General features: G+C 41.3%; 2 protein-coding genes across 19 annotated transcripts in view; one reads left to right on the top strand and one right to left on the bottom strand.

Moving 5' to 3' along the window:
- Positions 1–10,184, bottom strand: part of add1 (adducin 1 (alpha)) — a 33,654-nt gene extending 23,470 nt beyond the window's left edge. For all 16 annotated transcript variants that reach the window (XR_004931542.1, XM_012868968.3, XM_036140236.1 and 13 more), the window contains exon 1: positions 10,027–10,184. The gene's annotated coding sequence lies outside the window, so the exon portion shown is untranslated. The remainder of the gene's footprint in view (positions 1–10,026) is intronic.
- A 7,843-nt stretch (positions 10,185–18,027) lies between these two features.
- LOC118563936 (semaphorin-4D-like) overlaps positions 18,028–26,423 on the top strand; it is a 46,328-nt gene continuing 37,932 nt past the window's right edge. Inside the window, exon 1 of one of the 3 annotated variants that reach the window (XM_036140247.1) lies at positions 18,028–18,292. The gene's annotated coding sequence lies outside the window, so the exon portion shown is untranslated. Of the gene's footprint in view, positions 18,293–24,789; positions 25,139–26,423 lie in introns of those variants that run through there. The other 2 variants (XM_036140249.1, XM_036140248.1) reach the window with 2 other exon arrangements.

The raw sequence follows: 26,423 nt of genomic DNA on the forward strand, positions 1-26,423 counted from the left end.
GCGACCGCAAAGAAGAAGGCCGTTAGCGTTCTATGACGCGGCGCAATAAACACAACGTTACATTGTACATTTCTGCAAACTAACACCATCCAGCTGTTCACCGCGGGTTGATGGCAACAATCTCAACATTGGGCAAGGTTTAGGATTGGTTGAGGGCGTAATGGTGGCCAGACGGACTAATGGTGGGATGGAAGGGTCAGACAAACAGCTAGCCAGATTATTATTTACAAATGGCAGACCAGGGTTCCTACAGCATAAGGCAAGTTAAATTCAAGACTTTTTAAGACTTTTTAATGCCACTTGAAATAAAAAGTTAAGACCAACTTCACAATAAACAAGAAAAACCTGGTTGCGACAACTTCACCCAAATGTTTATTTTAACATAAACCATTACTTTCTGGCCCAGTATTCATGTTTAAAATTTAGAAAAACATTCCATATAGGAAGAAAGCTAAAAAAAAAAAAAAAAAAAAAAAAAAAAAACACACACAAATTACAGATATATTTTTAACAACTACTGAACTGAATTCACAAACTTTGTTTTGTTCTCTACTAAAATAAACTATAAATCAATTTTAAAAACCACAACATAATCAGTGCCAACTCTTTTTAACAGCTATGGTCCGGCCACAACAGTTTTTATTGGTTCCGCTATCGGGACTGAACCAATGATGGTTACATTGAGCCGTTCGGTAAATTAAAAAAATGTAATTGTGTCAATCATTTTACTGTTTGGTAAGGATTACAAAAATAAAATCCTATTTATGACCTGGTAACAATTTTAAGACCTAAGAAAGACTGATTTAAGACATTTTAATGCTAATTAAGGCCTTAGTTTTATATTACAGAATTCAATGCCTTTTAAGACTTTAAGGATCCGCGGGAACCCTGCAGACATTGGGAACACTAATGTTTTCCTGTACACCGTTTGCCGTATCCATATTTATCCAGACCTACAAAATATAAGCGCCACACTTGTCCAGACTGTAGGAACCATACAAAAATATAGTGTCAGAATTAAAGCTGCACTATATACCAAATCACAACCTTAAATACTGCAAACACAAAAAATTGCTTGGTTTTAAGATTTTGTAAGGGTAAGGGATTTTCACCCCCCACCCATACGTTCAGCTCGTCCATCTCCAGCGGTCGTTGGGCCGAGGGGCGGGTTACACCCTGGACAGGACGCCAGCCCCATCTCGGATGCTGGAGAAAGCCAGAGAGCCAATCACACAACCCACTCACTCTCCTACTTCCTGCCGCGGTCGGGTGGTTGCTTTCTCTAGTTCATATTGGTTTTGATTGATTTCCACACTGTCCTGAAAACTAAAAACACAGCTAGCCTGTCAATAATTGGCAAAGAATCACCACAAAAAATCAAACGCAACAGCGGTTAATTGTTGGTATTGTTACAGCCCTGTTCATTATCAGTCTGATGTTTTTATGTCATGCTGTTGGCTTTACTAATAAGCCACTGTATGCAAAAGGAATTATTTCATTCACATTTTTGTGTGCTCCCTTTGTCCACTGCTGCAAATCGCCCCCAGCAAAAAAAAGCAAGAGATTTGCAGATAAAGGACCAATTAAATGTGGACATCCGGGTCCATTTCCTGACAACTGCTGTGAGTTTGAGCAGATCAGCGGTCTCCAGCCGTCCGTCACAGCACGGCCCACTCAGGCTTCGACTCCGACTGGACACGGGCAGACTTTACAAGAGTGAAAAGTGCAAGCAAGGATTCACAACGGGACGCTGGCAGAGACCGAGGTAGCCCATTAGTCCGCATCGATATAAATGCTCAGCCGCAGCTCCCGGGGCAACTGCTGCCCCAACTGGAAGCATGCGGCGTCACCGTGGGGGCCGACGGATCCTCTGTCAGCGTTTCTGTCCGGTTTCATCAACGTTCGTCTCCCACAACAACGTTTCCACTGTTCTCACGTCTCCCGCTTCCATCTGAACATTTGTGTTTCCATGCTGTCGCTCTGACTCTACAGCCGCCGTGTTTGCTTTGTGCTAATGTCTAAAAATCTATAAAGCGAGGCTCAATGTTCTGGTTAGGCTTTACAGCATATTTTGCTTTTCAGAGAATAGAAAAGCAGGCTGACATAGCAGAGATAGTTCATTTCTTTTATATTATTTTAAAAGCTTTAACAATTTTTGACAGACTGAGTTGAATCGAACAGCCAAAGCTACTTAACAACCCTGCAGCGTCGGCAGTTCTGCACAGACTGACCCCCGTCGGACTGATTTCTACAGGGGAGGTCCTAATGCTTCCAGACTCCCCGTCAGATCTAATTCACTTTGTTGTAGACTGGAGTTAAGCCACAAGCTGAGCTTGCTGTTGGTTGTTCATGCTCGTGTCGCTATGGCTGCAGCAAGGTGAAACATCTGTGTGCAACGAAAAACCTCTGGCCAAGGATGCAACACAGTCCAAACAGGCCGAAGATTTTCTACTGAATGCTTTGCGTGGAGACTAGTTTAGACTTCAGAAACATTTGCTTACATTCCATAGATAATAAAAAAGTCTCTATTTTTAGGAAATAAAACAATTACTTCCTTTAGCATTAATAACTAATGACAATGATCCACTCAAGCCTAATGCCCCCTAGAACTAGCGCTCCCACATCAATATTATAATAAACATTGACCATGAACGCTTTACTTGCAACTGCATTGCAAACAATCTGTTAGTTGATCACGTTCCCATGCAAACTATGTAAACGAGTTGTTAAACAACGATATTATGCCTTTCTGCAGAGCAGCAATGTCCCAACAGCACTCAAACTAAGAAACTAGAACACAGGGAGAATTTGAAAGCTTACCAATCGCCACACTGGTAGAAAGAACAGCAGGGACTGTGTAGAGCTGGAAGAAACGTTTAGCCAAAGCTACCGTTTTGCTAGCTTAAAGAAAAAGCTCAAATCTACCAGTCATACTGATCCTACAGTTCAAAATACTTTTAATGAGATGTGAGGGAAACCCAGAGGAAAAAAAACAGCTCACCTCCATATTATGGCATATCCATGCCTGCATAATGCCCCTCCCCCACTTGTTGCTATGCACTACAAGTCACCTTTTTTTTTGCGTCACCACAAAGAAAAGGAATGCAGATGTTTAAAAAGATTTCTAGTATGGTTGCACAATATCAGATAAATATGCAACTGTGCTTCTATTGTTGAAAATTGCAAAGGCAATGCAACACAACATTTTCTTCTTCTTCAGTTTTCTTACTGCATCCTCAGTGAACATTCATCAGGTGTAGAACGTAGCTTTAGTATTGGTTTGCTTACATCCACCAGTTGCATCTTAATGCAGAAGGTTACTAGAGCAGCTTTACAGAATATTTTTAATTATATATTTGTGTGTCATGCAAAATGTACCAGGATATCTAACTGTTAGGTGTCTTGTAAACAGCTTTGAGGGATCAGTTTATAAATCAAACAAGCTCATGGAATCGTTCAATTGGGTCACTTCCGCAACCATCGGCTAATCAATTTGTTTACATTTTATTCCCGCTGCACTCACCGGTTCCAACTGATTACATCTGGCAGTAATGTAAGAGAGACAACACGAACGTCTCCAGGCGACATAAACATGGCTAAAACAAAAAGATCAGATTATTTCTTGCTGACAGTTTAGCCACGAAGGGGCTCTAGATACAGGAAGTGCTCTCCAACTATGCAGAACGCCGTCGATTCAACAAAATCCCCTTCTCTCCTCAGAAATGTAAGCCCATTGTACTCGACGGGCTTTTGCTCCTGTTGAGAGCGCAGTCACTATGGAAACCAAAAGCATTACCATGGAAACGCAAGACATCCTTTTTAAAAAGATTATTATGTAAGAAAAAGCAGCAGGTTAACATCACACCGCGAGCAAACCAGCTTCCGGAGGAGGAGGACACCCCCCAACAAGACTGTTAGTCATTTTATATTAAAATCATGTAAACGTTTGTGAATGAAGTCCACAAACCATCAAAACTTATTACACAGCAACAACTCATGTCTGCTCAGTGTATAATGGAGAAAGATTCCTGAATTTGACCAAAGGCAGAAGAAGCAGAGATTCTGGAGTGACGGTATTTATGTTCTGACAGGAAAAGCGGTCCTCGTTGAGTTGTCAGACAGCTTACTTTTGAGGAGAACGGAACATTTTAAAACTGGTTGCTGCATTCAGGTATACAGACCCCCATGTTTAAAGTCTGCCCTCAGTAGGACGAAAGGTCTTGTAGGAAAATACCAAAACACAGAGGAAACAGTGATTTTATCCTTTTAATACTTCAATGAGGCAATTCAAATCTGATTGTTACAATACATGATTGGCAAGAAGAGAGAAATGTGTTCTTTTATTCGAGGTGGCAAGATTATTTCATACTTCCAAAAAACAAAAAAAAACTCAGGTGGAGAAGACTTCATAAGTTTCTTACCGCCGAATTTCTATATTGTAGCTTTCAAACAACAAAAAGGTTTTTGCCCAGTTGACATGTCAAGAACAGGCTGGGAGAACTCCCACATCGGGGTTGCAAGAACCAAATCACATTTGTTTTCACAGCCATGTTTTCTGGCATGTACTTTACTCAACCCCCCCCCCCAGGCTAAGCATCATTTGTATTTTGGAAATGCCTCGATGTTTGAGAGCGACATTAAAGTTCCCGCCTAAGAAAAAACCTCCCTGTGTAACTAAGCTAACACGCTAGCTGTTTTTAGCTTGACGCACACAAACGCCCCTCCTTCGAGCTGCATGACGCATCGCTCCCCCAGGTTTCCCTGTTCTGCCATCCCCACCACAACACCTACTGCCAGAATCACCCCGTTTTCTTTATTTCCACCCTTTCCTTTTTTTGGCATTTTCTTTTTATTTCTTTTGCTGGTGATTTAACATTTCAAAAGCAAACAGCCCATTGCAACAAACGGGATCACCCCATTCTCTGGGGGGAGACCCTGTGTTCCGATGGGCTTTTAACTAGTTTTATGCCAAGATGCTGAGGGTATGCCGTTTTATCTTTTTATTTTTTATTTTGTGGTTGTTTTTACTGCAAAGCATTTTGTGTTTTTTAATCCTGTAAAAGGCATTTACTTGCTCACCATGGGAGAGTGAACCATTTTCCTTGTCCATGTACACAATGTTTCTAAGGGATCAGATAAGAATCTGCACCGTAGGTCCAAAATTTTTGGCCCCAAATTCAATCAATGTAGTTTAAGTGTTGAAGATGATTAAAGAAAAAATAAATAAATCAATGCCATATACAAGCTGGTAAAAACATATAGCTTTGCAGTTCAGTAAAACAGGCCTTTGCATCAGTAGTACATGTTGTACATTGGGATCCGATGGTGTCCTAATTAAGTGACTCTTGAATGCTGTTTCACATGCTGCAGAATCCTCTTTATTTGATGGCACTGGTGTTTAAGTTCCTTGACGACTTTCAGGCTAGCTTTCTTTTTCTTAACATCCTACTGAACATGCAGCATAAAGACTTATATAGGTTTACGTCTCGCTCCTGCTTACAAACTTGTCCATCTAGAGCAGGAAATCTAATGCCGGCCTGCTTCTATTTATGACGGACATGTTGATAATTCGGCTTCAAAGTTTAATTTGGGTGCCTAACGCATTAATTTTTCTTCACTCCTGGTCTTTTTCTAAATTCCACATTTTACAAGCAATCACATGGTAAACACCTAAAGGTTGTCAATTCATATCGAAGTATACATTTCAGCTTTACAATAGGAAAAAATATACTTGGTTTCAAAATTTAATCGTCAAGTATGTAAAAATAATTTTGAAACTCTGCCAGCAAGTTTTTTAATTCCTTTTGCACAAAAAAAAAAAAAAAAAAAGTGTAGTGCTGTGAATACATTTTAATTATCTCACTGATCACAGAATATGTTTAGGAGGCTGAAGTGGCAGCGACTGATATTTTGTCCCCACAGGAGGTTTTTTTTTTGCAGGAGAGCTCTCCGTTCCTCCATCGCCTCTCCTGATGATCGTTTGATAGGGAAGCTGTGATATGACTCGCTGATAATTTGGCTCGTGACCTGGCTTTTCTTGTGGTTCCAGTTAACCAGTTGTGGGCAAAAACGTACAGGAACGGTCGTCACCTACTTCATAAACTAGAAGGTGTTGCTCTGAATGGTTGACTAGTAAAGACTGACGTTGTGGCAGCTTGCTGAGCCGAGTTCAAGTCCCTGCCACCCGGCTGAGCGCCTCAAACAGACAGGGTGCAGCAGCGGCAAATAGGCTTACGCTCACTGTGAACATCAGTGAACGTCACTCAAAGACTGGATGTCAACGTGAAGTATTGTGTGACATTACTTGTTGGTGTTTCAAGTTTTATAGTCAAAGCACATGATTCTGTCCACGCTTTTTCCATCGGCTCACCTTCTCTGCCCATAAAAATCAAATATTGAGATTTGTTTCCAAAATAAAGGCAACTTTGAGAAATGAAGCTACGACTAAGATCCATCAAGTGACTGCAAGTGAAGTTTTAATACAAGTGTAAGTTGGTGTTATAAGCAGTTTTAAATAGACACTAACAAGATGCCTTTATCCGTCTCTGAGCTGGATGCCTTTCATTGCTGGAGCTGAAGAACAGCAGACCTTCATGTGATTCTCCGTACAGCATCACCAGCACAACCACAAACGGGGGGAAATTTATCGCTATACCATGCCGGGCCTCATTATATGCGCTAAGCTGTAATTAGTGTACACAGATGAGTCTGTTTACACAGCGAGACAACAACAAGATAACTTGAACTATAGTTTAAGAGTAAAGAAACAGCATGTGCCTTTTACTATAATCATTGCTCACAGGTCTGACAATTAGCATTTTATTAGAAAAATGTACAGAAACACCGGTTCTCTGTGAGTACAACAGGATGTTACCTTCCTGGTGAATGAAAAGTCCTCCAAAAGTAAAGACTGCCTGAAGTTTCTATTTGCTAATTGCCAAAATAATGAGACAAAGCAATTTGGTGTCCCAGATATGAACAAGTTTGGTGCAAAACATGCAAATCAACCCCAGAATAAAAGGCAAAGACTTTGCCCCCATGTTGACCAGAGCTGGTAAATGTGATCATCTGAAGCTAAATGAGTCCTATAACAACATGGGCTGAAAGGCCACTCAGCGAGGAAGAAGCCATTACTGCAAAAGCAATGCAAGACCTTCATTTTAAGCGACTCGTGATCAGATGAAAGTGAAATCCAAGGATTTGGACATAATAACCATTGCTACATTTGGAAGAAAAAAATAAAAAATAAATAAATAAATTAAAAAAAAAAGGGGGAAAGCTGCAAGCCAGAGAAAACAACCTCAGAAAACAACCTCATCTATGAAGAGAACTCACCAAAAGTGCAAAGTATGACAAAATGACCAGAATCCCTTTAAAACCCCAAAAGATACAGATTCCTGGTTGTCATAAGATAAAAAAAAATGTTAGAAGTCAACGTTGCTTAATTTAAAAAAAAAAAAAAAAAAATGACAGGATGGTTCTATATCAAGTTACAGAAAACATTTCCATTCACTCAGTTCTAGGCTTTGATTGGATGCAATATTAATGCTAAACAAACCACTTCCATATTCATGCATGGTAGTTGTCCAATGACAGAAAACATACAAATTAACAAGACATGTTTGGTGAGACGAGGGAAGTGGATGATGGAAATTACAGCTTTTAAACAACCAGATTAGTTACTACATTATTTATGCATTTACTCGAAGACTTTTGCAGCATCCATGTGCATCCGTTTATCTGACTAAATGCAAGTCATCCGGTGCACAGTGGATCTCTTCGCTGTTGTTGCTTTTTATTTATATATATTCCATTTTCTAAATTATGAAATGCCTTTTTGCACAGTTTTTCGGGACATGAGTCAAGACACGCATCTAATTCAGCTGCTCAACTTAAAGATAGAATGAGATATTCACAATACAGTGCAGCAACAAACTACATGGGAGCAGCATCATCTGTTCCCAATTGTCTCCTGCGATCAAATATGCCCCGTTGCTCCACAGATCGCGCATCATCTAGCTGCCTTATGCCACGTTGGACCACACTGATTGTTGAAATAACACATCACCCCCTGGTACAGTCTCTCTAAGTCCACCATGATTCCCCGTTGGGGCTTCTTCTGCAGCTTTTAACCAAAAATATAAAACAGCCAGTTTATTGAATTAAGCTTCAGCGACTGGTCGCTGTGGTGTGAAAGCCTCCTTACAGTACGGAAAGCATCAAGCGGACACACAGTTAAGAAAGCATCTGGGCAGGAAGGAAAGGGAGAGTAATATAGTGAAAAACAGAGCTGAAAAATGAGGAACACATTTTCCGCTGCACTGCAGTTGAGGGTGTGGGCGTGTGAGGAGTAGGAGTTAAACAAACACAGAGTCTGCGTCTGTAGCCAGCGCGTACGCGTACTAACAGTGTGCGTGTTGAGGGTGGGTAACACAGAGCCGAGCCCCATCCTTTGGGAGGTTTGGTTGTTCTGGCAGAATGACCGGATCAAGGGAGTATTTATGTTGCCTTCGCAGTTTGGCCTTGCTACATCCCTACCAGCAGGAAGGAGAATATACTTCTCAACAGTGCTACACAACATTGGGAAACCATGCAACTGCAAGACCATTGTGATTGGCTATCGTCACACGATTCCTCTCAATCTTAATCTCAAATCATTAAATTATATCTCCAGTCCAGGCATCCAGGGCAGTGAAAGTCCACCCAAATTGACTAACAATGGGGGGGAAAAAAGAAAGAAAAGCATGAAGACATGGCTCTTAAATTACAATGTACAGGCCCAACAAAATTAGATCCAAACAGTCATCATGTTTTGAAACCGCAACGATGACGCTGATTGAACAAAGTTGTGCAGCTCCATTGCCTCAATGAAACCAGGCAACATAACAAACCTGAGGTTATGAGGATTATAGAGTTAAACGTGAAATGTAATCAGTTTTATGATCATCTCTAAAACCTGTTGAAAATGTTCAAGCATGTTGGTATAAACTGGGTTAATGACGAGTAGAAAACCGACAGAGAAAGGAAATAAACGCTTGGGTACAAAACCACCGAAGGACTTAACCTAACAAAACCAGCGTTATGGATTTGTACTAACACTTAAGCATCACTGTGAGAATACAAAAAATATGTGAAAATTTCAAACTTATTGCATTGGATCATAACACCCCTAAACATGTATTTTTTTACTTGCCATTAGGGGAAGAGCCTTAATATTCCAATAAAAATAAAAAGGAATAGCAAAACTAAGAGTGCAATGTGGAGCTATTGTTTTATAGACACTAAAACATGTTGTGCACCCATTACGTTGCACATCTACAGCCATTTAATTTGAAGTTTATTATAAGTTGCCTGCATGCGTTTATTAAATAAATGCAGGGTGGCTAATTCTATCATTTTACTCTGATTTATACTGTTTTTTTCTCGGAATAATAAACCTGTTTACGTTGTTTTTTTGGTTTTTTTTAAGAAGCAGTGATCATGTAGTGTTATCGTGTAGATCACTTTAAACGTAGACGGGAAACAGCTCCATCACACACACATCTGGGACAAAACGAAATTTACACACCCGTGTTTTGGCAGGGGGAGGGGGGAGAACTCCCCAAATGGAAATCTCTACTAAAAGAAGAGTCCGAAATAACAAACCAAGGGCACTGAGGAGACGAAATGCCCAAATAACGCGACTACACTGCAGGCCTGCTCTGGTAGCAGCAGCTAGCGACGCTTGAAGCGAATCACCTCCGAGTCTAAAGGGTCCTCCCTGGTTGCTTTTATTCCCCACACTAAAACGACTGAGAGAGGGAGAACCATTTAAATCTAAAGAAAAAACACGAAAATATACTACTTTTACTGTCGGAAAACGTGCAGAAATGCCCCTGTTTTGACACCCCCCCCCCTCCCCACGCACACTCACTTTCCCGCAGCACACTAGCCAAACAGAGCTCACGGTTGGAAAACAGCACACAGACAAAACACGGGCCGTGTGGCACATGACAAGCAAAACGTGCCGCATATATGGGAGCTTACCCTCTGTTTAACGCGGTGGTAATATTACAACAAAGCCGAGCAAAGACTGGCCGAGGTTTCTCCTTGTTTTTCTCCCCTCCCCTGGAGCTTTCGGAGTGGGTTTATCTCGGCTCTCGTCTCGTCCGTCCTCCCCCCGCCCATCAACCTTCATGCCGCTTGGGTGCGGCAAGAACTGGTCCCTGGCTCTCCATTGGTCACTTTAAACCACGTGACAATGGCGGCGATAGTGATTGGTGCATGAACTGTGAGCCTGCCTCCCCAATGTTTTTTTTTTTTTTTTGTATGTTTTTATGCAGCGCAAAAAGTAAATCATCATGCCTGGAAAGGTGCAGAGTAACGTCACATGTCAAGGGAGAAATAGTAATCAAACTACACATTATAATTTATATGATGCATAGAAAATAATAAAATAAAATAATATATATTTCAGATATATGTACGATCCGTAAAAAAAAAAAAAAACAGTGAGCAGCCTCACAAGCAAAATAAATTAGGGCAATATCACTTATCAAAAGGTCTTTTTGGCCTTAATCTTCATATATTCCAATAATATCGTATCTAAGTCTTAAAAATTAGGAGGTTGTAAACATATTTAAGTCAAGTAGACTTAAATATGAAGTTTACTTTGAATACTTTGAGTACGACTACTGTCCTCCTGAGATGATGCTACTTTACAAAAGTAAGAAAATGTGGCTTTCATTTACAATAATTCAGACGTTGTCAAATGTAATCTTGTCCATTTAATTACATTTGTTACAGTTCAGAACTAGAGTTGCACCTAGAGTTAGCAATTGTTTTTTGTGATGACTTTTAAAATCGTTATGCCAAAAAACAATATTAAGCAATGAACTATTTAAATGTAATTTTGTTTTGATCTTATTGCCTTTATAATTAAAAAAATATATATTTGGTTTTGTGAGAGCCACAATTGAGAGCCCACATAGCCACATGTGGTTATAGAGCCAAAGGTTGAAGACCCCTGGGCCATACCCGTTTACACTGAGTAAAGGGTTGTCTTGGTTTTCCTCCTGGACTTCTGACCTCTACAATTTGATCTCAGATAGATAAGCTTTGCTTTGAAGGAAACTCTTCAATGGATTGTATTAGCATGATCATTACCACTAGATGGTGATGTTTTGTTGCTTTTGTGTGTTACGAATTCTCTGGCTTGTTGCACAGCCTATCTAGAAATTATATAAAATGTGTCAACTACAGACCTGGAAACCAATCAGACTCTCTGAAATTGTAAAGAATATATTAATATATATGACTTATACAGGTCAAAAATGTAATATCTTCCAATAACGTCTTTTTGGCCATTTTAAATGCAATAAATACAATAGTGTAATAACCTTTCAATAACGTAATCAAGTTTTCGAGCCAATAGTTGGTGCATAAAAACAAGGGATTTGACTCTGGTTCCACTTGCTCTCAATTAAGATATTTTAAGTACAAATATACAAAATAGAAATTTGTTTTGTGATGCATTTTGCACAAAAGAGGATGATATTGTTGGATTGATGTAAATACGCATGGCATTGGTCTGGGTATTCTGACAGGAGAAATTGTCTCTGTGGCATATTTTTTTTTTTTTTTCTGTGAATAAGGCTCTGCCGAGCCGATCTGGAGAATGATAGTTGCCCTTTTCCTGACCTGTACAGACCTGCACAAGTCCTGAAAAGAAGATTCTGAGATTCTGATATCATTTTATTTACATATTGCAAATGCATATGCCATCTGGCAAGACAAACATGTTCACTGTATCATTTGAAAAATAACAAGTCAACATAATAGAATCCAAACATATACACATAATCAAATTAAATTGCATTCATTTAAATTTGATTCTAGTTATATTGCAGTCCAGTCTAGTCCAATCTAGTTAAACTAAAAAAAAGGATCTATCCATGAAAGGGCGGCATCAAGTATTCAGTCTCCAAAAAAGAGAGGTTTGTAAAAATATACACATAAAGTTCATCCATTTGTTCTGGTGTAATTTTAAGAACATTTGAGAGTGTCAAAAGCCGGACGCACACAAAGCATCATGTTTACGTCTCTGATAATCCTCATCATAAGCAAATCTGACTAAACACAAATAAAAATTCAAAGCTGTTTTAATGTTTTTCAGGATTTTTTTTAATATCAAAAACATCACATCATATATCTGATATCACTGCCTAATCGGTTCTGTGACAAACTTGTTTTGTTTAAATTTGTCCATTCTAAACATTGCTAGACTTGTAGTCTGTATTTGGTACACGTTAAAGTTGCTATTTATTTCAATTTAATGTTTCTGTTGTGACTTAAAGTTGGTTATGAAGGATTTTTTTAACCTAAAACTCCAGGCCCAATAGATGGATTTCTCCGAGTGGTCCACAACGACTTGACCTTTGACCCTTGTGGTGTTGATCCTGCTCCATACCAGCTGACACATGCTCGCTCCTCTCGACTGATCCCAGAGCAGCACTGGCTCTCTTTCAGTGTTGTGAATAATTGTGGTCTGCCTTGCAGCATGGATACACCCACTGGGGACTCTAAATATATCCAGCTAGAGGTGTCTGAAGAGCTCAGGCATGAAGATGATATACCTACACAGGAAATCCACACCTTACTACGTTACTTTCCAAATCCATTGTGCGCTTGAATGTTGCTGACGCTCTCTGAATGCTCTTCCAAAGGTGAACTCATCCGACATTCTCATCTGGAGCGGCATTGAAACTTGGTTAAGGCTCTGCGTTATCTTTATGTCATTGTGTCTGCTGCTGTTCGCAAAACTGTCACAGCTTAGCCGTAAGATCGACAGAAACCGAAGCAAAAAGCCACGACGAAGAACTGCAACGGACAAGAAACTGTCGCTTGAACATTTCTTTAAAACGTTTAAGCAGCAAATCATTAGATTAGCGATGTTTCATTAAGGTTTAAGGTTTTCCCCGGTCGCCTGTTTTCTCTCCCCAGCACATGTCACAGGGTGAGTGAAGATAAAACCCAGCTGCTTTTAGTATTCATTTCAGGCAGCACTTGCCATCCCCTTTTTTAACTGCAGCTGGCCTTTAAATCTCACTTCTCAAATCATCAAGGGCTTTTCTGAAACTAAACAATTTAAAAGCTGCAGCTGCTGAGGTCTGGTAACGTTAACATATTTAGGAGTATGGGCCTAATATTTATTCGAGTTCCTGGAGCGGTGGAGTTTTGACGCGGCTCAGACCGGACGGGTCGTCCAGCGAACTCACAGGGCAACCTCAGAGGTACACTGTGATACTGTTGTTTCCTCTACCAGCAGTAATCTGTTTTTTACTCAAAGATCTTATTGTATTGCACCCACTCACAGCGCTGAGGATAACCCCTCTCCCCCCTCCTCCTCCTCCTCCTCCTCCTCCTTTGCCCTTCAGACTGAGACAAGAGTCAGTCTGTTTTTTTTTTTCTCCACCATGTTTTGGCTCACTTGTCCTCTAGAAAAACGTTTTGTAACCTTTGACCATGGACTGTGACCTTTTAAACCCAATGGCCCTACCTACAAGAATACCCTGTAGGTAGTTTAAGGGAAGCGATTATACACCATATCTACACAGATCAGCACAGAGAGAACACCTTTGTGTAAATTAAAAGGTGTAGAGACAACTATGAAGCAACACATACTGTAGCTTTATGTCCTTTTTCTCTAATTTATATACAGTTTCAATGAGTTGCAAAAGTTTTTACTCAGATTTAATGTGATTGTGTTGGTGAAGCGGAAGGAAAAGGATGTCCTGGAGGCTTTTACAAATGGAAAAACAAAAGGTTAATGCACGTTGATATACGCCGCTCTTTAAACTGTTTCCTCTAAATAAAATCCAGTGCAACAAATTCCCTTCATAAGTCACCCTATTGGTAGAGTCCACTTTGGTGTCATTTCATCTCTGTTTAAATGCAGTTCTCCTGAGAACAAACCACAGGTCTATTAGAGAGCATCAGGAAAAAAAAGTCATATTTAGACCAAGACATGCTGAGCCCCTCGTCCTCAGTGAGACTATGATGGCATGATGGTGCACCTGAAGTGAGAAATCATCAATAAACCAGTGAAGTTGCTCTCCGGATGAGGCGCAGATATCCCAGGCTCTGGTGGGAGAATCTGTTGTCGGGACATATTTGGCCTTTATGAAGGAGTAGCAAAAGGAAAGCTATTGTTAAAAAAAAAACAAACATATGAAGTCCAGTTTGCCACAAGCCATAAATGCGACACTGCAAACATGAAGAGATAGATGCTCTGGTCAAATGAGAAGAAATTGAACTACTTGGGCTACATGTAAAAAAAAAAAAAAAGAAACAAACAAACATTTGACCCTCTCATATCTGCTCTCATGAGTAAGCTAGCCTGCACATAGATCAGGAACACAATCAACAGAAGTAATGTGTATAGGTCTTCAGATAAAAAAAACAGAAAGAAACAATAGCGTCTCACCAATCGATTGGCCAATTTTTCCAACGCAAAGAAAAGTACAAGATAATTTTTATATTTATATTTATATTTTAATATAGCAGCAAGATAGCCCCACTTGCAGTGTGTGGTGTTTAGCGCATTTATTACTGTACTACATTTTAGATGGGTGAAGGTCCATTATGTATTTAAAAACTAACACTGATGTCAGTATTTACAAATCAAAGTAGCTGATGGCCTATATTCAATTATGTTATTTTTGTCAAATTGCTGTCTCTTTTTTATTTGCAATTAGAGTTTTTTCAATGTTTGGGGGTTCCAAAAGTTTACATACTAGTTGGCTGAAGTGAGCAAGCAGGTATATGCAGCAGCTTCTTTCTCCTTCTGCACTGGAGGCTGGTGGGGTGGAGTTTTCAGGTGAGTTCAAGTTTCTTTGTAATCATTAATTACCTTTATTTACCCAGATAAAAGAGCTATTGAGATCAACACCTTATTCACAAGGGTGACCTAGCCAAGAAAGGCAGCCGCCCACGTAACAGTTGACACAGACGACAAGAACAAAACAAGCATTAAAAAACATAAAGTGCGAGGAATTGAATGAATAAAATGCTGGAGTTATTGTGACAGTGACAATGCAACATATAACATTCTTTAGATGGAGCGAAAGACTTTCAGTGAAACCAGTCCTGACAGTTTCAGTTCAGACTGGAGGGCATTCCAAGTAAAGGTGAGGGGGGAATTTGATCGTAAGGCGTAACGGCTTCCTGATCTCCAAAGAAAAGTCCACATTAGGTAGGAACCAGCCCAGTAAGGGCCCTGTAAACCAAAACCATCCAGTGCGTACGTCAACTTAAATTCAAGAAAGACATGCCAGCTTTAGTATACAGTTCAAAGTAGTGGGTGAGGCGGAAACAACTTGTGAGAAATCTCAAAGCACAGTGGTACACTAGGGTGGTACACCGGAATCATATACAGGCAGAAAAATGGCCGTCATCAGAAGCATTCAAACTCTGAAGGAGAAACATGATTTCTTTTTGTAATAAAAACCAAACTTCACCCTTAATTTGGAGATTAAATGATGAACTAAACACCACATCAATAATTAATCGCATGTACACCAACACAGTCATTCATGTGTACTGAGATCTACAGATTGTATAATCTGACCCAATCTGTTTAATATGATTGAATTTGACTTTGTAAAGTGCCATGAGATGACATGTTTCATGAATCGGCACTATATAAGTAAAATTGAATTAAATTAAATTGAACTGATGAATTGAATTGAATACTCTACTTTTCACCCCGCTTATAATGGAGGTAAACTCCACAGAATGGATGATGATTGGTGGTGGGGATGGTTGAAGCTTGCTGCTCAGTAAAGCTCAGTTGACTGGAGATATGCTTGTAATCCAGTGATTTTAAGCGTTTGAAGAGAAGGCAGCTGGATTCTTGTTTCTAGAAGATGTGCCCACCCTCTTCCCTTCTGATCTTGTGTTGGGAATCTAGCCTCATAAATCATTGTTAGGGCAATAGGACAATAGGATCCGACGACTCACCGACCCACCCGTCCATCCTGTGAGGTGTTTCGGTCGTTGTTACTTGAGGGATGTTTGCTAATGAGACTGACGTGTTTCGGTTCCATGTTTCAAGGTGTGAATAGTTGTGAAACCACCTGGGGGGTCGAATACAAGCGGCCTTGTAGGTGACTTAAAGAGAGGGTAGAAGCGGAGGATACCTATTTTGTTTGCTGGTTTTTTTGGTGGTTTACAGAAATGGCCGCTTAAACCGCCTTCGTCTGTGTCTAATACGCTTTCTTTCCCCCCAAACGTTTAACACAGACATGTCCTGTAAGAGAGGGAACCTCACCGACAAACCTTTGGGGTTTGATTGGCAGGACGTTCTGATGTGACCCGTTCCTCATGGATGCAAATAATTTCATCAACTTTTACTATCTTGCAACGTGTAGTTTTAAAGATTCACTGCTTTGAAAGCCATCCACATTGGGACAAACCGACCAGGCATCGATTTTTATTCGCCAGGGGCAACCGACAAATTAAAGTGACTTTCTGTAAGGAAAGGAAATTACATTTTATGACTCTAATAAAAAAAATAAAAAAAACATCTAACAGCAGGAGGTCAGTCAGAGTTGTTTTGCTTTGTTGCATTTGTAGGGCTTATTGGTGGCACAGTTGTTAGCACTATTGCCCTACAGGAAGATGGTTCTGGGTACAAATCCTCACTGGGGTTACTGCTGCCTACACCTTTAGGTATTAGCACATGTGGTCAAGGTGCATTTGTGTTGCCTTGTAATATCCTGCTTCTCACCCAACGATGGCTGGAGATAGGCATCCATTCTTCTCATGACGCTGAAATATAAAAAAAAATAGCCAGTCGTTTGTTCACAGGTAAGAAATGAATGTAGGGCTGGTCCAAGGTTTTGGGGGGGCTAACGCATTCCTTGGTCCCATTCCTTTTAAGCACATCCCTACCAGTAACAGATTACGTTTATAGCATCAGATATCTATGCAACAATCAAACGATGAAGATCATTCTTTGCACTTTTCCAAAGCGACCGTGCCAGCTCCTTTAAATCTTACATTTTAATTTCAAACAATTTAAGACCTTGACATTTATGCGGAAAACGTCAAATTAAATCAAGTACTATTCTCATTCACGATAAACAAATATATATATATATATATTTTTTTGATCTATGTTCTGTGATAAAATTCAAGCGCTTATGGGAGGCCACTGGTGGTTTGAGGGCCCTGAGCAGTGGCTTAATTTGCACAGGTCTTGGGCCGGTTCTGTATGAAGAGATGGAATGAAAATGCAAATAGATAGGAAAGGGGCCAGTTGACCAATTTTGTTCCAAAATAGTCAGGGAAGAAACTACAAGGAAATGAAAGGGCCGATTTGACCACCAATCATATAATGTTCTTGATTGTATAGGACATATTTGACTATACATTCATGACTATACATTCATGACTATACATTCATGGGTGTGAATTAAAATTGTTTGCTTTTTAAGAGCATTATGGTATTTTATTGAGCAATACTGCCATTAAATTAAGTGAATCAAATTAAAGGCTACTATTCAGATGAGAAAAATAAGGGCCTTATAAAAAACACGGCAATTATTGGCCATATTCATCAGCTGGCCAATGCATACAATGCTACTCTACATCTTTTTAAAGGTAGTATGAAATATTAATACGCAAAGTTACTTGGCAGTAGCACAAATGCCGTAAAATAAGTAAGTAAGGAGCGTGAGTTTCGAAAATAAAACTATGATTTGATATTTTGGAACAGTGTCGGTGTTGGGTCGTTTTCGAGAAAAGAAAGGTTGGGAAATTACATTTTAGGAATAATTCTGGTATTATTCCGTGATTATCTCAGGCTATTTCTGTGAAATTTACGTCTGTTCGCTTCGGGGGGGGGGTAAATCCGCGTCTTTGAAACGGGGGGATCCGGGTTCGATTCCCGGTTGTGTCAGGAAGGGCATCCGGCGTCACAAAAAAAAAAAAAAAAAAAAAAAAAAACTCTGCCAAGCTCTCATTTCGGCTGCTCCCTTCTTCGGGGGTCGCCACAGCCGCTCGCGATATGTTGCACTCAGATGTCTCCCACCGCCACAAGCAGCAGCATCGTTGCACCGCCTCCTCCTCCTGCGCCCTCCCCCCTGCAGGTCTGTTGATATCGCAGCCCGGAGAGTTTTGAATCCAGTCCGTGGCTCCAGCCGCCTGTGCGCCGCCATGCTGCTGAGCTGAACCCAACTTTTATTTTTCCTAAAGCTGCCGCCACACGTTGTCCTCACCGGCAGGGAAAAAAAAGCAAGCCTTCCGCACCGTGAGTACGACTTTCTTCTGGGTTGTTGGGGGGGGGACGTGGAATCAACGGAAGTTGAAATGTGAGGTATTGGAGGGGTTTCTTTCACAAGTGACCCGGTTGTCGCCCTGCGTGCTGCCGCGCGGCTGCACTTGTCGCGCATTCGCGTAAACGACACTCGCAGAAACAAATGTTTCTTATTTTATTATTTATCTGACGCGTTTCTTGTTCTGAAGTAAACACCAACGCTTTTCCGTTGTAAAAAAACAAACAAAAACTTTTTTTTATTTATTTATTTTTTTTTTAGACAAAGTGACTCCCCGGTGAAACGCAAACACCGACCGAGTAAAGCATCCATTTAAAGATGAACGCTTTCTCCTCCACCTTTTTAAAATGCCAGCCTGCCACCCAGAGGTCACTCAGGGGTTCCTTACCCTTGGCACGCATAAATCAAGGGTGCTCTTTCATTGCAATAACAAAAGGCCATTTACTGACAGCGCTGAAGCACAGCCACATAACCACAGCTTATTTGAAGGCTGGGGATGGCGTCTCAGACGCCGTCATGTGAAGGAAGCCCTGTCTTGCTATGTTTATTTCCAAGTTTGAAGTGCAACTGGAGGATGATTTTGTTATTTATTTATTTTTTTTTTAATAAATGTCTTCCCCACCTGCTCGTCTAGCCTGATCTAGTTGATGGAGCTTTCTCAGTCTCATCACTTGCCCTGTGGCTTTGGTAACTGAGAACCAACATGTTTTGCTGGATGGGTTGGCGTGCACCATTACATTCCCCCTCCTGTTTCCTTCTGACACCTTTATTGAAGCGCAGGGTTCATTATAGTGCTGCTGCTCCAGTTTCGCCTCCATACTTCCATTTAAGTCGTAAAACGATGCATGGTGTCGATGCTGTGTCAGGATCAGGGATTTCTTTGGCCATATCGATTTCTGGTTTCCTTTGACTTCTCCTCCTCCTCCTAGGGAGTCAAATTATGGTCAATTTCTTCTCATTTTTTCCTTCCTCAGGATGACGGCGAATGAAAGGGGAAAACGTGCCATGAGTTAATCGGACAAAAGGAAGTTGACTTAAATGCGACAGAAATTTGGATTATCTCACGCTGTATTATCGCAAGTGTGTGGAAGTAGAAGCTGTTTGTTGGTCGGTTTAAAGGCCAAAAATTGGTGGATGTTCGTTTTTAAAACGGGGGTTTAGCTTTTATTTAAGTTTAAATGTTAGATATTCCTTTTATTTACTTTGCACCTTTCTTTTCTATAAAACTTGCCTTTCTTTTTGCCTGGTTAAATGAAAAATTTCCTGATTTCTGGCCATTTGATTGGTGCATCTTTCATCGTTTTGCTCCAAAATAAGGCACAGTAGAGAGAGTTCATGTTAATCTAGAGGATCGGGCTTGCATTGGGAGAAAAGGAGAAGTGCTGCGTGATAAAATGCGCAGCTTCTTTGGCTTCTTTTCTTTTGTTTCAGAGGAGAATATTCGATATAGGGACTACACAAGGCATCTAACTAATGACGCCGAAATGTATTATCAAAAAAGTACTGTACAGATGTTTGCAAAGTCGTTGTTAGACGTGTGCGGGTGTGGTCCGGTTACCGGCGTCAAGGTATACGTTTGGAGAAATTCCATCTTTATATCAACTAAAAGTTTGTGTCCCAGTCTTCCAACAGTTTAAAATCTGTTTATATAGGCGGTGGAGTCGCCAGAGTTTTGTCGGACAGCGTAGAGTAAAGAGTAACCCTGGATTGTTTTAATTCAGTCACACTGGAGGAGGATTTGAGCGTGAACAGTTTGAGTGTTTGAGGTCGCAGCATCTCATTAGATATGGTTTTACTTTGACTAGGCCGTATCACAACCTTCGTTTTGTTAATTAAAGCAAGTTGTAAAGATCCTGAAGCATGAAAGCAGCCTCAGACAGTCACACCAACACCACTATATCTGTAGGTGTGATCTTTTTTTTTTATTAAATGCTTTTTTGCAGAAGTGGTTTGGTCTTGGCAAGGACGGTCTGCTGTGCTTTCAATGTTGTTCCAGCGTCTTTTGTGTCCTCCTGGGTGAGTTGCTAATGCACTCTTGGATGCACCCTTTCTATTAGGCTGACTGTTCCCGGGAAGCTTTCCCAGCTATTCCATTTCATTTTTCTTCAATTGTGGGGAATGTCTGTCAACCTGGCTGAATCAAAGCCTTTAAAAAAGGGGGCTTTGCAACCATTTCCATGCTGCTCGATGGTTGTTACTTTGTTTCTGGTCGTTTAATTTTTTAGATCATATGTTGGTTTTGAGATCTGTTAGCCTTCTTCTTTTCAGACTGGTTCTATGAAAGCGATCTCTTGATTTCTTATTACAGGCAGGTAATAATCAGGCCAGTGTCTGGCTTGGATAATTTCTTTCCCCCGAACAATTGAAATAATTGGAAAACTGTTTTTTATAAATTTTTGTTGGCAACCAGTGTGACAAAAATGATATCCAAGAGGGGGAAAACGTTAATTCTTTTTTTTTTTTTTTTTTTTTTTTTTTTTTTTGAGCTTCCATGCACTACTTTCTCAAAGCTCCTACCATTTTTTTTCCAAGCTCGATTCATCTCTAGAGCTAAAGAACACCTCCTCATAAATGTAATTAAATTTCCTGAGGAGTTAGGAATTTTTAAACATGGCAGACATGCTGTTGTTTTCTTTTCTCTCTTATATACAGCGGTTATGCTTTCTTAATTGGTTCCCTCGTGTCTGTTGTTAGTGTCATTAACCGCCCCGCCTCGCTGTCATCTTCGCTCAGGGTTTTGCCAGAACGCATTGGCTGTGACACGCCCCCCCCCCCCCTCCCTCCCTTCCCCTCCACCCTTTTGGGCTCGATAACTAATTCTTCTGCCTCATCGGTCCTGATTCGGCAGGTTCTCAGCTGGGTCGCATCAGACGCAGGGGCAGCGACCCCGGATCTTGTCAATCTGACAGGCTGGCTGGCACTCGGACGCGCCAGATCCATGTCAGACGGACCCTAAGGTGGGGGGGGGGGGGGGGGGGGGTGGGATACGGAGAGCTAGCCAGAACAGGATATTGCTGTGTGATCATTCACCAGCGGCAGACAAATCATTAAACCCCGGGCCGCATGCCGGCGAGCGGTTCAGGCGTCTCCGTCTGTCACTCAAACCTCCCCTTCAGGCTAGAGTTTGTGTTCTGAGCTTCTCGCTGTTCTGGCAGGTTTCCGACTCTCCGCTCTCATGATTGCCAGTTGTGTATGGAGTTTGTTGTTAAAGCAGATCGTAATCATTTAAAGCTGTAAACAGGTTTTTTTTTTTTTTTCCTGTACAGAAAGCGCTCTGTGTAACTGAATTTGGCACAGTTTTATCTTAGCTTTCACTTGACCCGCTTTTTTTTTTTATGGATGGAAACATTGCATATGAAAGCCGTCATTTTAGACGCATTTCTTCTTGACGTGTTTGAACTCTGGACAAAAATGATCAGTCTCTACAGAGACCATAAAATTCATGTGTCTGGAATAAAATGGCTCCAAACCATCTGGTTAAAATCACACAGGCAAACCCATCCCTGCAACTCCTTATTATTATTTTTTTATAAATCGGCGATCAGTTTGAAAGGAATAGCACGAAGGATTTCAGGCAGGTCTCGATAACGGCTTGGGTTCAGATCTGAACTTTGTACGCAAACGCGGGCGTTTACTTGCACGGAGGCCAACCTCAGGTCTCAGGCCAAGCTCTGGCACTTTGTCAGATTCTCACTCTCTCTTTTACAAACCGGTGCATTCAAATCTGCTCTTACCGGAGGGTTTCCAGCTCGAGTCGAGAGCACATACCGCGTTTGGGTTCCAAACGCAATTTGCCAATCTGAAAGGCCCTTTGGTGTAGAGATGTCACGGCTCCTTGCGCGCCAGCTCCGGAGCGATTTCTGAACCCTTAATGGGTTTGATGACGACTGACCACTATTCATGTGTGTGTGCCTCATGCATTCCTTCCCTAGTTGTTTTCCAGCCACTGGAATGGGCGAATTACCTGTAAATCACCCGGTTTTGATCTTCTGTTGTGGCTACTGTGTTTTCTCCTGGCATGTCCGTAAATCTCTCTCTTTTTTTTAATGCAATTTATACGGACTGCAACCTGAAAGCCTGATAAACACAGCCATGCCTTTGCCTGTCTGCCAGTTTAGGGGACTGAGTTTGACCATCTTGGCCCTGCAGGCATTAAAAGGTCAGCGCAATGCTGCTTTGATGCAGAAAGTGTGCTAGGTCAGAGATGTTTTGGGCAACCCCCCACCTCCATTTCAAAGCCACAGACCTCCCCCCCCCCCCCCCCCCCCCCCCCCCCCGTGCCACACCCTTCCACTGTACCCCGGCACCCTCAGGCGGGAGTAATCTCACACTGGCAAAGACAACAGCATCTGGCCGCATATCTGCTGCAGACATGTGGCATGTGGAGGCGCTTTACTTTGTGTTAACTGGCCAGACATTATGCATTGCTGCATTCCAGAGATCTCCCAGCAAAATGGCCTCACAATAGTGGTGATTTTAAATGCATGCGTATGAAGGTAAACACTGGATCCTTTCGGTTTCATGTCTCCTTTTTTTTTTTTTTTTTTTTGGTACTAATAGAAATTAAAAGAACATTATTTGCTACGATTGGTATGAGGAAGGGGAAATGTTTTTTTTTTTTTTTTTTTTTTTTTTTTTTTTTTTTAAGTTCTTACAAATAAAGCAACTGAAAAGTGTTGCATTAATGTGTGATTACTGCCACTGAGTCCATACTGTGTAGAACCACCGTTTCCTGCTGTTACACCAAATGTTTTGAGGTATATTCCTACCAGCTCTGCACATAGAGACTGAGATGTTTGCCTGTCTCAGTCAGGCTGGTTGTTTTACGTCTGCAGACATCGGTTTTCCGAGTGTGGCAAAGTCTAGACTTTGACCGAGTCGTTGTCGAGCACCAGTAGGATTTTGCTCTAACCCGTTTCATTGTTGTATGTTTGGGAATCTGAGTTTCCAATCAGTCTCATGTGTTTTGCCGTTAGGAACAGGTTTGGCATGAACAGTTTGAACCAGATATTTGCATACGTTGTATAAAAAGACGTGAAAAGAGAAGAAAGTTCAAATTTTTAGGGAAGTTGGGATCACCAGCATTATTGCTATTAACTAAAAAGCCAGAATAAGGAAGACTTAAAAAAAAGGTTTACTTGCATATGTTCACATATATCAACATCACTATGCATTTATACAAATTGGGTAAGCCCAGATAATAGCCCCATTTACACTACCCTTATTAAACCGATCCATGCTGAGTTTGGACAGAGCTTGGATCAGTTAACCATGCCAAGCTTGGTTCTGACGACCGTTTACCCTAGCACGGTTCCTCGCCTCCTAGTGACGATCTACGGTACTACTGCTCTCTAGGATTCAAAATGGCGCCGCCCGTAACATTCAGGAAGTTATGCTTGGTTATAATTGTGATATTTCGTTGTTTGCGGAGAGTCAGGCGAAGAAGGCAACCATTGGTGAATTTACTTGACGGAGTCGGCTTTTAAGAAGTGGATAAGACAAACAAACGTCAAATCAGGGCTTACAGACGCAGGAAACGACAGACGTCGAGTTTCATCACACTGCTAAGCAGAATCAACTCTGAAAATCGTGTGGCACAGAAAGGATGCTAGTATTATTATGAATGTCTGAAACCGCAAAATTATTCAAGCCAGGCTGATTATTACCTGCCTGTAATAAGAAATCAATAAATCGCTTTCATAGAACCAGTCTGAAAACAAGAAGGCTAACGCCATGCAAGACATGCCTTTCATTGACCCAAACCAGTGTGCACCTTGCCAGGAGATGCTTGCAGTGATCAGATTATTGAAAACTCCAGGAAATCTGCGAACATTCCCAAGATGTTACTCTGCGCAGCTTTTGACCGATACTGCTGAGAGTGCAATAAACTGCCCGATCTGTTGCTGCAGGGCTGCTGATGGCTTACTTGGATGTTTTGAAAAGGTTCCCAGCGATGTGTTGCTGAGAGCAGGGAGCTGGAAGGGAATGGAGGGGAGGGGGGGGGAGAGAGACAGTCTACATACAGTACATTCTGTTGTTATTGGAGAGTGTCATCATCACAGCTAACCAGTGGAGGTGTTTTTCTGTCGTTGAGCTTTTCTGTTGTCCGTTACTTGTACGAAGATGATTTGAAAAGGGGAATGTGTTGGGGAAAACAGGATTTTTCAGTTCTCTTTTATTTATTTATTTTACTTGTGGATGTTGCATGTTGGATTGGAGGGAAGTGCAATAATCAGACTTGTTTCCAGGGGATGCAAACCTTCTTTACAGTCGCCGTCTGCATGTGTAGTAAATGGGCTGCTAAGGTTTAGCCTCAATCTGCTGTCCCTTTTCACTCTCCTGCAGGAGAGACCATTATGTCTCCTCAACAATGGCCACACTCCCACAGACACAAGACCCTAACCTCTCCCCCCCCTCCTCTTCTTGCCCCGGCACCCCAAATTCACCCTCCCCCCTCCTCTCCTCGGTGAGCCTTTCCAGAGGCGTGATCCGTGCGCTGCCGCTCTCTCCGATGCCGAGCGGTGACACGGGGATCGGCAAGCCTCCTCGCTTCTGTCACTCTCAGATTGCATGTGCTGAAATGGAATAGATCGGGAAGGCATAGACTGTCTGTCAACCATGTGAAGCATCTTGGATTTTTGACGGGAGATAAAGAGGAGGGACTGTTAGGAGGTGAACCTGAGAGAAGATTTCCCAGCGGCTAGAAAGGGAGGAGGTGCCCATATGTTTTTTTTTTTTTTTTGTTGTTTTTTTTGAGCGCAAGCAAAGAGCTGCTTCTAAGGTGTTCTCCCTCAATCTGCAGGATATTCTCACTGACAATGGTAAGATTCATTGGCGTGGCAACACAGATGAGCGTTGTGACGGATGGCAATGATGACACCTTTTTTATGTATTTTTTTTATGCAGGAACGGCATATGGATGGATGCAATGTCCATAAGGCTCGCTTTGTGCAGTGCAGGGTCTCTGCAGCGTGGTGCATGCTATTTTTATCCAAATCTCACACGAGAAGTAAATAATTCAGTGTTGTTAGGTTGCAGGTTCTCAGGATGCAGCAATAGGTGGTGCGCTGTGCCATTTTTCTGGGGAAATGCGCAGAAATTCAAAGGCAATGGAATTTCTTCCTTTGTGGCGCTGCTTTTTTTTTTTCTCACTTATCATGCTATGTTTCGCTGAAGGACTTATCATCTTCTATATCACAAGTTGCTGCTCTGAACCTGGGTATGAAAAGACATGTTTGTGAGTACTGGGTGCAGGTAGAGCAGCGTTGTACATCAAAGAGCGAGCTGTGAGCGTCTCTCCATCTCCGCTGCGCGCATAAGGGAAACCACCGCTATGTTGTCGTTCATGAGAGCCGGGGTTATGTTTAACGACTTCACGAAAAGTTTTTGAACCACAGTCACAGATCATGCGCTGAAGTTTTGCTTGAGTGCCGCGTTTTATTTTTGCCAGCATAAAGAGGGTTGGTTTTATTATTGCTGGATAACAAGGCATAGATTATCACGCAGTCACCCTGATTTTGTAATTAAAAAAAAAACTATACATCCTGTGAAAGAAAATTTGATCTGTTTATTGCTAACTGTCTTAGTTTATTGTGTTCTCCTTTGAGATTCTTAAGATTTATGAATCCTTTGTTGATTACAATTCCAAAACTGCTGAGTTCCCTAAGGAAATTGCCTCTAAATCGATTGCTCTAATTACTTGGGAATGCACAGCTACTGCTGGACAATGCCCTGAACATGGATGCACAGATGAGGAAAAAATTGAGAAGAATTGGTGATGAATTCTTTTAAACTCTGGAATGTTTTAGTCAAGAAGGTAGGAATCGCGGGTGTGAAATGAAAACTGTCTTCATTACCGCCAAACATGGATACTGGCTGCTGTTGCCGGACCTGTCTGGCTTTGGGTGGGGTCGAGACCTTGCTTTCACTTGTCTGCGCTCCTCGTCTTATCTGGGCTTGGTTGTGAATTGCTATTTAAAATTGATCTGCCTAAAGTCTTTAAATCTCCTTCTGGCTGGTCAGTCTGTGTCAACACATGGCGAAGTATAATCCATTAAAATCAATGTGCTGATGCTGTAATCTTTTAAAGGCAGATAAGATGAGGAA

This window comes from Fundulus heteroclitus, chromosome 8 (genome assembly GCF_011125445.2).
Source record: "Fundulus heteroclitus isolate FHET01 chromosome 8, MU-UCD_Fhet_4.1, whole genome shotgun sequence".
Classification (NCBI taxonomy): Eukaryota; Metazoa; Chordata; class Actinopteri; order Cyprinodontiformes; family Fundulidae; genus Fundulus; species Fundulus heteroclitus.